This window comes from Pelobates fuscus, chromosome 10 (genome assembly GCF_036172605.1).
Source record: "Pelobates fuscus isolate aPelFus1 chromosome 10, aPelFus1.pri, whole genome shotgun sequence".
Classification (NCBI taxonomy): domain Eukaryota; kingdom Metazoa; phylum Chordata; class Amphibia; order Anura; family Pelobatidae; genus Pelobates; species Pelobates fuscus.
Genome location: NC_086326.1, coordinates 25,473,767 through 25,486,690, shown reverse-complemented (window position 1 = coordinate 25,486,690; position 12,924 = coordinate 25,473,767). Strand labels below are relative to the sequence as shown.

Here is a 12,924-nt window from a genome sequence, read left to right as displayed (position 1 = left end):
TATTCTGCTTCCGGGTCGGGAGACAGGGGGAGGGATCTGGCAACGCTCCACACAGCGCTACCATGGCAACGCTCCACACAGCATCGCGCGGGAGGACAGGGGAGCTGCTACACAGATCCCTCCCCCTGCAGTACTTACCTCCACCGGACTACCAGGGATGGCTGTGTCCCCCCCACACACTTCATTGAAGGTAAGACTGAGGGGGGTGGGATACTAACACACCACCCCTACCCCCCCCCAGCAGCACCCTACCCCTACCCCCCCCCCCCAGCAGCACCCTACCCCCCACAGCACCACCCCTACACAGCACAGCCCCACCACCCCTACCCACCACAGCACCACCCCTACACAGCATTACCCTACCACACACCCCCAGCAGCACCCTACCCCCTCAGCACCACCCCTACCCCCCAGCACCACCCCTACCCACCACAGCACCACCCCTACACAGCATTACCCTACCACACCCCCCCAGCAGCACCCTACCCCCACAGCACCACCCCACCCCCCAGCAGCACCCCTACCCCCACACACAGTACCCCTACCCCCACACACAGCACCCCTACCCCCCCACAGCACCCCTACCCCCCACACACAGTATCCCAACCCCCCACACAGTACCCCTTACCCCCCCACAGCACCCCTACCCCACACACAGCACAGCACCCCTCTCACACACACACAGCACCCCTCTAAACAGAAACAGAGCACCCCTAAACACACACAGCACCCTCCCACACACACACACAGCACCCTCCCCCCCCCCCACACACACACGCAATTGCCGTGTTGGCACTTTAAGGAAAAAAAAGTTGGCATGTATTGCGGTTTGGGCACTCGGGCTCAAAAAGGTTCGCCATCACTGCACTAGAGGCTGGATTAACCCTATTGTAAACATAGCAGTTTCTTTGAAACTGCTATGTTTACAGCTGCAGAATTAAAACTAGAGGGACCTGACACCCAGACCACTTCATTGAGCTGAAGTGGTCTGGGTGCCTATAGTGGTCCTTTAACAGCAATCATATTGAAAGCTGTGACCATATACTCATTGGCTTAAAAGTGTCATATTTCATTGAGCCGCTGCAAAAAACTGTGGTTTTGCAGATGTGAGGGTTTTCTTGCTTTTTTTATTTTTATTTTTTTTATTTAATTCTTTCAATTCATTCTTTCCTTATGTAAAAGGGACACTCCACCACCCAACTGCAAAATGTTGAGTAGATGTACTTTTAGTGAAAACATGCCTGCATATAATTATGCACTATATTCATTGGCGGTAGAACTGAACATATGACAAAAGCTGTAGAAGACTTGTCTGAATTATTATTATTATTTTTATTTTATTTTTTTTATTTTTTCTGTGCATAGATTATCAATCAAGCAGACATGTACTGTCACAACAACAGGTACAGGCTTTTAAGAACAAGTTAGATTACATAGTGTCACGACAATTGATGGTATTGCACAATTTTGGTATACATCTCTGCAAAGTAATTCTGCCACATAACAAGAGTGAGTAAAGAGTGTACTACCATTTTGTGTGGGACAGGCTAGCGAATGCAAGACATTAGATTCCTTTATGTGGTCAGGTTAGATGGTTGCAGGTAATTAGGTGTAGCATATCATCAGTGTGTTTAGGAGGGTGCTTATCCCATCGCTGTGAAGTGTGCATGTGTAAATTTGACCCATATACCCTGGGGTTATGTCGTATGGATGTTGCATGGTATTGGGGGTGTTATAATCTGAACCAGATAGGAATGCCGTAATGCTTGCTCTGGTAGATGCTCGGTAGGAGGTCATGCTTTATATGGTTGTGTCAAGCTGGGCTCGGTGGAGCACGGGTGTTGCCCCTGACCGCGGGGGGGGGGGGGGTTCACAGTAATCTCTAAGGATGTTTAAGGATACAGCGGACCCAAGGTTTTGAGAACAATCATTAAACATTAAAACATTATGAGAAAAACAGGTATTATTTTAAAAACAGTTAACGGTCAGTCAGTGCGGAGAGATAGTAAGTAGTGCAAGGCACTAACAGGTAGTCTTGAACATTTAGGGTCCCATGCATGGGTTCTCTGCGTGTCTCTCAGGTTCCCCGCCGGGTTTCAGAGGAGCTTCGTGGGACGAAAGGAACAACTGTGGCCGGGTCCAAAGATTGTGGATTATGTGGTTGGGTGTCGTTGGCCGTCAGTGGCGGGAGTCCTAAAGCGCTGAAAAAAGCTGGAGCTTCAGTAGTTGATGATAGTTTATATAAGGTTCCTTGGTGAGTCACCAGGAGGGCTTTCGAGAGGCTCCATCTGTAGGCCAAACTCGCGTCTCTAAGCCGGCTTGTCACTGCGGTGAGAGATTTGTGCCACTGGAGCGTAGCTCTTGTGAGATCCTGAAAAAAGGAGAGATGGGAGTTCTCGAAGGGGTATGGTGGTTTACCCCTAACCGCTTTCATAAAATGTCCCTTGTCTTGTAGTGTGGGACAGCTGTCGTGGCCCGCTGGGGTTTCGGAAGGCGGTATGCCCCATCCAGTGTGAATTTCCTGGCCACATTCGGAGGGAGTATCGCAGCTATCAGGCGTCTCACATATTGGGGTATCTCCTCTGCGGGGACCGTGTCTAGTATGCCGCGAATCTTAATATGATTCCTCCTGTACCTGCCCTCCATAGAGGTGAGTTGTGTGTTGAACGCTTTGTGGGAGGATTGGACTTGTGTAAGTTGTTCTTGGGTAGCTGTAAGGTCCCTGCGCAAATCCAAGATGTCCTCTTCAGTAACCCGGACTCGGTCTGTCACAGCCTGTACCTCTGGTTTTTACCACTGCTATGTCTGCTTTCAGCATTTGTTTAATTTCATGAAGGAAGTTTTGTATGTCCAGCTTTGTGGCCAGGTCAGTCCCTTCTCGGGGAAGATCCAGAGAGGCCTGTGTTGCCGGTTCTGGGGGCTGTGAGGTATGGGTGGACAGCTCACTCTGGCTGGGTGAGGCATCATGGCGGGCCTCCATTGCCCTTTTAGCTTGGGGCGGCCGTTGTAGCATGGATTCGATATCCCTGGTGTCTGCTGCAGCCTCAGCCATCTGCTTCTGGGTGCGGCGTCCCATAGCTGGTTCGTTGCTTCTCTGCCCTGTCAGGCTGTGGAGCTCCGAGCTGGTAGATGCACTGAGTAATGCGCTGAGCGCGGCCCCAGGAGGTGCTTAGTAGGCCGCAGGCCTTCGTTTCGATCGGGTGACCTTTGGCGTGTGAAAAAAAATGGCATGGGGCTAATCCGGGTGACCTCAGGAGGCCGATGCCGGGTGTTGTATCACTGAGAGGTAAGTCCGTTACCGTTTATTTTCGGGAAATTACAGGCGGTTGATCGGAGCTCTGAGAAATGGCGTCCGCTCTCCTTAGCAAGCAGGCTCCGCCCCCTATTTTTTTTTATACCAGAAAATAACAGGACTGGTTGTCTGCCACCCAGGGGGAGAGGGATGTAACAAGGTTAATTCATGTTAACATTCCAAAAAAATTTACACACTTTAGGGGTTTGGAGTGTCCCTCTAAGAAAGTGGCATCTACAGTGGTCCAAATTTGTCCAATTTAAGCATATTATTGAACTGTTTTGTTTATTAAATATCTACACAGAATACAAATTGGTGTAATCATGCTTATTCAGGTCCAACCCCACCCCATTGGATGTTTCCAAGCACCACCAGTTGTGCTGCTTTGTGTTTGGTACTACTTGAGATTTGTTTTATTTTGCAAGCCTCTGGTTTCTTACCCCTAAGGGGCATTAATTACCATGGTTTGATCTGTGGGGAAGCCCTGCCTGTCACCTGACCATACACTGCAACCAGTGTGAAAAATTCTGTATCACTCTCCTCTGCTAAATTGTCAGATAAAGTGACATTATAGGAATTATAGGTTAAAGAGGACCCTGCTCAAACGAGCTTACAGCCTATAGGAGGTGGTAAAACACAATAGGGCAGGAAATGGCAATCAAAATAGGTTGGAGTGTATGGATCATGTCCCTAAAGTCACTGCTCAATTCTCTGCCATTTGAGTAAAGTCACTTTGTTTTTGTTTATGCAGCAATAACTACACCTTCCTTGGCTGTGACTGACAGCTTCCATGAAAATAATGGTTTCATTTTAAATCAGATGTTAATTTGCTTTAGAAGTTTCTCTTGCTCTGTAAATTGAACTTTAATCGCACACAGGAGGCTCCTGCAAGGTCTAGAAGGCTATGAACAAAGTTAACTCCTAAATGGCAGAGAATTGAGCAGTGAGACTGCAGGGGCATGATCTATACACCAAAACGGCTTCATTAAGCTAAAGTGGTTTTGGCGACTAGTGTCCCTTTTAAGTAATATGTTGTAAAAGTTTTCAAAAATGAAGAACTTCAAGTGGTCAATATGGTAAAAGCAAGTAAACGAGCATACAGATACAGTTAAGATCCTGCCACACATATAGCCAGAAACCCCATGATGCACAGTGCAAGGATCGAGGAGTAGAACGCAGGAGTAGAATTGTGTATGTGAATAAAGGGGCAGCACAAGTCACATATATGCGGCAAATCATAAAATGAACTCCTTAAGGACACATGACATGTGTGACATGTCATGATTCCCTTTTATTCCAGAAGTTTGGTCCTTAAGGGGTTAATGGATCTGAACCTTTAATTCATGCTGTCCTTTGTTTCTGCTGCTGATATTTGTGAAGTCATTGATTTGCAGTTTAGTATCTTCAATTACTGATTTTTTTTTTCTGATCAAATGTAAAAATTGATTGTTAGAAAACCCAGCCCCATGAGCCTACCAGGCCATATTATGTTGTTTTTCTTTGCCCACTCAATAAACTGTGCTCATTTGTATAGGGACCTGAATAATGTAAGCCAAAGCAGACACCCCTCCCGCCCCGCTCCCATGTAAGCGGGGACTAAACAAAAGGCAAGTTATTGAGTTCCGTTTGCTGGTCTCCGAGGTTTTTATTCTGTTTTACATAAATATTTACACATTTTGAGACCCATAATGAAAATGTTGGAATCTGTTTATAACACAACCAATGCCTTCGGTGTTGAAGGGTGGCAGGGGATACTCTATTTGTTTTTCCTTACCTTTTCCCTAAATGGCTTGAAAATGTGTATAAAACATGTAAGAGCCTGTGCTAAATGAAAGTAATCGTATAATTATACTATACTCCCTCTAGCATGTCAGCTCATTGAGCAGGGCCTTCCACCCCTCTGTACGTCCAGCTATCTGGTTACAATTACATGTCTGTTAGTCCACCCATTGTACAGCGCTACGGAATCTGATGGTGCTATATAAAATAATAATAATGACGTTCATTTGAATGAATAGCAGTCATTGATACACTATTGTAGTTATTCTTCTTTAGACCTCTAGATGGCACTACAACCACTGTGTTTAGTCACCATACACCCTTTCTTTGCTCCTTCCATATTAGGCAGAATATTTTGAAAGATGGTTTAGGAAACAAACATCTAGTGGGTGACACAGAATTACAAGGCTTTCTGCTGGTTGTGTGTGTAATTGCATAATGGCTTTAAAACATTTCAATATTTAAAAAATAAATAAATAAAAAAAACCTTTAAAAGGGGAAATTGACGCCAACACTGAATAATCCAGTAAAGCCTAGAAATCACCTAAATGTATTCCTGCACTTACATTCAACACAAAGTATAAAAAAAACACAACATAAAAGATGATTGCGCGCACTGATTATATTTACCACACAATTGGGAATTTATCTCCTGCGTTAATTAGCGCGTTGTTTTAGATTTATGTTACTCTTTTGTTGTATGCGGAATCTTAACATCTCTCCAGATCCCTGCGGTATCCGTAGCAAGCTACATCACCATCACTGCACTAAATCCTGATAATCTAACATGTTACGTAGAGCTGACAACTCTCTGGTGGTTTACTCCTTTATCTTGAACCCTAGCTTGGACTATGCTATAATAATTGTAGATTATGCTAACGTAGTGTACCTATAATCTTAATTTTAATAATGACAGGAGGCGAGTATTTTGCATAACTTTCTTTACTTTATGCCTCCAGCAGCACAAGTCAATCAGAAAACTTTAAACCAATCAGTAACAGGCATCACATCCATATATAAAGCCCTGACAGTCACATGATTTCCTCTTTCTTTGATGTGAAAACAGTCCATTATAGCGTCAGGGAATTCGAATAACAGTCTTGAGTAACGTGTAGAACATAATTTGGAACATGACTTGAAAAAACCTTCCAGCTTTATCTTGATTTTTATCTTTATGATGGTTACTCTGAAAAGAACAGAAATACGTGAAAGGTGATGGAACCCAACTGATGTCCACATAAAAACCAGTACTATATGCATCTATATTTATATTACGTTAACAAATTGCAACATTAAACGACCATAGTATACTTAAATAATCGCCACGGCTGTAACACCCGTCAACCAAATAAGCATCCCATAAATATACTGAAATATCCAAAATCTTATAATTAGACTGAGAATGATAACCAGAAAATTAGAATTTCCCAGAGTATAGGAAGGGAAACAGGGGGGGAAAATACTCGCCTCCTGTCATTATTAAAATTAAGATTATAGGTACACTACGTTAGCATAATCTACAATTTTATCACATGACAGGAGGCTTCGTATTTTGCATTTTTAAAGCTGTGGTATGATCGAAAGGATGCGTGTGTGGTTGACGAAAATAAATATACGGAAGTTGTCTCGCCGTGTCCAATTCGCCGCCTGTAAAATATATAGAGGCCCCTCGTGAAGGCCTGAGAAGCCGCCGTGCCTCGTACCGAATGAGTACCTAAAGCACGTCTCCTCCCCCGTTAACGATAACAACCCGTGAACCCATCTAGACGGAGTGTTCATGGGAACTGGCTTGTATGGTTGTTATAACCCCGCCGATGTCTTAATGTGTCAATCTAAGTGTTGTCGGGATCTCCATCTAACCAAACACCGCTATAACTGTACAAAGACTGGGAAAACCGCCGGGAACAGGGTAAAACACGGACGCGGAAAGGATTTAGTTCTACGAGACACCGTAGAGGTCCTTCCTTCTGGTGATACCGAAAAATCGTATACGTCGAACTCCAGAATATCTGATAACCGACGAAAAAATCTAACGTGATATGACTGACGGAGGGATAGGATCGTGTTATCTGACTAGTTCCGAAAAAAAAAAAAAAGAACCCAATCAAAGTCTCACAACCGTGATACTTTAACTCATGGTTCGGGAACGTACGTTACCCCGCGGAAAAACGGCCTATCAAAGGTTCTTGATCGACCGGAGTGTCGTGAATCGTACTATGCGCTGTAGAAATAACGGAACGTATCCCGTTAATGGAGCGGTCGGATCGTTCCGATCGGCTCGTCGTGAAAATTTATGAGCAAGATTCAACATCGAGGTAGATAGGGGTAATAAAAAATCATAGTCCCTTTCCATACCCCAGTGACTTCTAAGTGTGGATAAATTATTTCGGGGAATACCTGTTGTCCATGAGTCCCATGACTCTAGTTGGTTGCGATAGTCCCTTGACATACCAGTCTCCCTTGGAAGACACCAATCCACCAACTCTAGCCGCTCCTGCGTTAACAATCGATGATGTTCTCCCTTTGATCTGCCCGAAGGCAAGTTAAAACTGAAGAAGCAGAGGATGATCCCAATTAAAACAATCATTCCAGAAGTCACGCTTAGCTCCTTTACCTCTGTAACGAGTATTATCGAAGTCCTTGCCATTCTGATCCCAATTTCGTAGGTGTGCCCAGATCTCAGGCAGTGAGCTTTCAGCCGATGTCTGGCCCGTCAGTGGAGTGGTCCTGGGAAGTAGTCAAGGTACTATGGAGCCTTTCCGTCATATCCGTCGAATTTCCTTACGAAAGTCGCTATCGTTGATGTGGGGAAGGTGCAATCCGTCCAATGTGGAATCTATTCCGAAGTAGAGGTACGTAGTTACTCAGGACTGGAATCAAACCGACTCCGCTCTGTTCACTATGAATCCCAACAATTCCAGGAACTGTGACAATAAATCTCGTTTGTCTACGCAGTTAGGAATTGGGCTTGCAAAGGGTCAGTAAGTTACAGCGGATACCCTTTGCTCTTCAATGTGTCCTGACCAGCTTCCAAAACTTCTTGAGGAACTATGTGTGCCAATAGGTAAGCGTCCTTTCAAATCTAACCTTGTAAAAAACCTTTTCGAGGAGTAGGTCTCCTAATAGATGTATACCTTCCTTCTTGAGATGTCGGTACGTCCCAAAACCATTGGGTTGGTCTATGTTGATGACGGTGAGAGTCTCCTGTCTTCTTCTTTACTACTTTACGTGGACCTCGGTCTGATCGGGGCATAGATATCACTGTAGTGACACCGAGCTCCCTGTTGAGGACTATCTTGTTCGTTCCTAGATGACGTGGGCATTCCATCCTGATCTTGTTTCGTACTTCTTTTCCCCGAAGCCGGAGGTTTGCAAGGTGTGCCCGGTGCTTCGGCAAACCCCTTTCGGATGATCCTGGGTGTCTGGTGGTACGCGAGTTTTCCAGTGGGTTCTGTCACTTTTCCTCTTCCGATGGAGACTCTCCATCCTCTTATGATCTCCAGAGAAAGGAGAGAATGGAGTCCTCGTCCCCTGATGAAGGGTCTGAGATGTTCAATGAGCAGGACGTTCTGAGAGACGGTTCCGCTAAGTCGAGTGTTCTCTTTCCCCTTTGGGGAAGTCGCGTTGGGTCCTTACCATGGTGCTTAGGTGGTAAGGTGCCCGACTTGTTAGCCAGCCTCTTGGAGAGGGCTTCTTCCCCCGGAGCTGCCCTGGCAGCTTAATCCTCACCTGGAAATTGGTCGGTGAATTGAGGGAAATCCGACCTGTTGGTTCACACCCTTTCGGTCTGTGGATTCAGTATCGTACAACAGTATGCTTATTGCCACTCAGTGTGTCTCTGTGTATAACCGGGGTCACCCAGCATTTCGATGAATCGGTATCACTTCCGAAGGATCTGGGTAGTGGTCTGAGAATGGGGACACCCTCCGTAGGACCGGGACGTACCCTGGTATGGGAGACGTGAAAGTCTCCCTATGTATAATCTAATGGTTCATCCTTATATGTCCTAGAGTTGTAGAGTTTGGCGGTATAGTGAGTTCTCCTTCTCGGTTAAGTGAAGGGTGTACGGGTCCTCCAATTGACACATAGAGGCGTCGGAACACATGCCTGTAGTGAGTCCTGGTCTGTGCATGCAATGCCAGAGCATACTCTGAAGGTAGAAAAAACCCTAGACAAGGGCGCGGGGATCACCCCTTCGTACCTATGCCACTAGCACCGGGTAAGACTATCCTGGGGTCATCCAGCTTAGGGGGTCACCCCTGTATGTATGTCCCTTATGGCCTGTTGGGACCCTCTTCCGGTCTGTGGGGTACCGAGACAGGTGTCAGGTACGGTAATACACTTATTGCCACTAGTGGGTCTCCACATACAGCTGGGGTCCACCCAGAACTGTTTCCATCAGTACCACTTAGAGATTTTCTGGAGTGGTCTGAGGAGGGGGTCGCCCTCAATAAGACCGGGCTGAACGGTCAGAAATGTCGGGACGTAAGCCCGTATGGGGATGTACGGTAGTCTCCAAATTACCCAAGGGGTCACCCTTATTGGGTATAGTACTGAGGAGTTTTGGCAGCACCGTGGGCTCTCCTTCATGGTGCTGTCGACATACATGTATCCATTGTGTTCCAGTCTGGCATACAGTGACAGATCGTACTCCGTGGTTATCAGCCCGTCCTAGGGCGTGGGGATTAGACCCCAATATCTATATGTCCTTAGCCATTCCGGGTCTTGGCTGGGTTCTCTGACTTCCTGAGGTATGTCTTGCCAGACCTCCTCCTCTGAGAGCGAGTCCTCTGCCCTCCATTCGTCTATGATTTCTAAGGACGGTGGAGATAATGGATCCTCATCCCCTGACGAGGGTCTTGTGGAGTGTCTGACACAATGGTAGTATGATTTTTTTTCCCGTCTGAGGGGAGACAGAGTATACGTCAGTGCGTATGTATCTACACAGTGGCTTCCACATACAACTGGGGGGCACCCAGGTACCATGTAATCAGTACCACTAGGAGTTTGACTAGTGGTCTGAAGAGGGGTCACCCTCTTATCGACCGGGGTGAACGGTCTTTAATGTTGGGACGGAGCCCGGTAATGGTCGGGACGGAGCCCGGTAATGGTCGGGACGGAGCCCGGTAATGGTCGGGACGTAAGCCTGGTAATGGGAGGTATCGAAGACCTCAGTACGCTTTCACCCTTGTGTATAATTTTGTGGAAATTTTGCCATTGTGGATTGTGCGTACTTCGTTATAAGCCCTTGATTGGGCGTGGTGGTCACCCTTAGTAAGACAAAATTGTCACTCCGGATACTGCCAGATTTTTGTTGTTGTTGTTTGTTTGTTTGTAATGATTTCTGGGTAGTACTACAGTGCTTTGTAACAATCATCATTGCCTTCCTGTGAGTGTTCATCCAATTGGGCAATGCGGCCTGAACCTGATGGGAGTTGTTCCTGGTTTGGTGTAATACAATCCCAATGGTAAGATACCTGCAGTGGTCCTTTAGCACAGAGTTGCAGGGGTTAACTGCAGTGAGAAGTGTGCTTAGCCTGGTGGGAGTTGTTCCTGGTTTGGTGCAATACCATCCTAATGGTAAGTAATCTGCAGTGGCCCTTTAGCACAGAGTTGTAAGGGTTAACTACAGTGAGAAGTGTGCTTAGCCTGATGGGAGTTGCTCCTGGTTGGTGTAATACCATCCTAATGGTAAGTAATCTGCAGTGGCCCTTTAGCACAGAGTTGCAGGGGTTAACTACAGTGAGAAGTGTGCTTAGCCTGATGGGAGTTGCTCCTGGTTGGTGTAATACCATCCTAATGGTAAGTAATCTGCAGTGGCCCTTTAGTACAGAGTTGCAGGGGTTAACTACAGTGAGAAGTGTGCTTAGCCTGATGGGAGTTGCTCCTGGTTTGGTGTAATACCATCCTACTGGTAAGTAATCTGCAGTGGCCCTTTAACACTGAGTTGCAGGGATTAGGAGTGTGTGTAGTTAACACATTATATTATGTGGTAAAAACTTTTATTAAACTTTTAAACACTTTACCTTAAAACTAGGTTAGGTGTCCTGTGGGAAGGACCAATTATTCATGTAATACTTTAATGGCACATAAAACCTAAATATAAACATTTATAGAAGCAGGAACTCTGTGTCAGTTCGTGGGAATCACGAACTGGCGAAACTAATATGGCCGCCGAGGATCTCGCGGTATCGCGAGATCCAAGATGGCCGTCGTTCGAGCGCAAATTCGCCGCGCAGTCCGCGACCGCGGTCGGCGATTGCGGTCCGACGGTCTCGGTCGGCACCCCCTCGCGCCCCCCTACCCACCCCTCGGTACCCTGGAACTCTTATCGAAGCCTGGTGGTCTCGCGCGATCGCGGTAAAATGCCGTGAATCGCGAGGGACAAACAGGCAAGCAGACATGACAGCAACAGATCCCAGCAGGGGAAAAAACAGTGGGGAAACAAACCATCTAGCAGTCCAGGGAGAAGGATGGATTTAGCAGGGGAAATAGAGGAGGCAGATGAAAAAGGGAGGCCCCAGACAGGGGGAAAGTAAAAAGGTACAATGCCAAAACAATTTAAAGGGACCATAAGATAAATTTGCATTATATATAGAAAACAGTTGAGAGCTTAATACTCTGACCTGTGCCTTGGCTGGAAGCAGCAAAGAAAGAGGAAATCATGTGACTGTCAGGGCTTTATATATGGATGTGATGCCTGTTACTGATTGGTTTAAAGTTTTCTGATTGACTTGTGCTGCTGGAGGCATAAAGTAAAGAAAGTTATGCAAAATACGAAGCCTCCTGTCATGTGATAAAATTTAGTTAACCTCACTATTTTTTACCAATTTTTATTTATTTTTTAAATGAGGTATTATCTAACATATGTGATACGACAAGCTACGCTTGTGCGTTGTGTCTAGAATATTTTTCTATGTACTCTTTTCGTACCGCAATAAAAGCAGGATTGACAAGACAAAAAAAATATTTACCTCCTGATATACAATGATAAAATGGTCCTCAATATATAGTGATACAAGGATCCTATATAACCGGAATAAAAAAAAAAAAACACCATAGTGTAATATATTAAGCGCAATAATGAGGTAAGATAGTTAATTGGAAAACTCACAATTTATAGAGCCTGCTTGGAGTCAGCTCTGAATTACGTTAGCATGATATCAAAACTAGACCTTGCACCGACAACTTTTTGTGCCTACGCGGTACTGAATCATTGTGTTAAAGGGGCACTAAGCACCAAACTATGGCGCTTAGCTTTGAACCATGTAAAATGTTCAGGACTTGAAATTTGTAGTCTTATGGCAATTGCCAACCTATTCTGCAGCACTTTACAATATTATAAAAAGGTGAAGCGACAATAACTGAGACAATTACAAAATGTCACAGAAACAAAAAGGTAGATTAGGTCCCTGTTTAAATGAGCTTACAGTCTAGAGTAAGGGAGCCCAAAATGTAGATCCCCAGATGTTTTAGAACTACAATTCCCATGATGCTTTGTATGCCTTTAGAGTGACAAAACATCTTGAGATCTGTAAGTCTAAAACTTCTGGGGATCTACCTTTTGGGCACTTTTGGTCCAAAGGAGGAGTGGTATTAAAACACAAGAGGGGCATTAAAGGGGACAGCAAACAAACAAGGTTAGTGTGGAGTGTGGCCCCTTAGGAGAGAGCAAGAGATAGAATTGTAAAAGTTACCCTGGGAGGCAATTAGCCTTTTTGAAAAGATAGATCTTAAGGGACTTCTTAACTGATTGAAGACTCAGAGTCTGATGGGGACGGGCAGGTGGTTTAATTATGAGTGTATCCACTAAGCACAGAATTGTAATGAATTAAAAACAAAATGTCAAAATT

At 45.4% G+C, this 12,924-nt stretch overlaps 1 protein-coding gene across 2 annotated transcripts in view; it reads left to right on the top strand.

The window, feature by feature from the left end:
• Positions 1–12,924, top strand: part of BTAF1 (B-TFIID TATA-box binding protein associated factor 1) — a 398,618-nt gene that overhangs the window by 365,906 nt on the left and 19,788 nt on the right. The window lies entirely within an intron of this gene.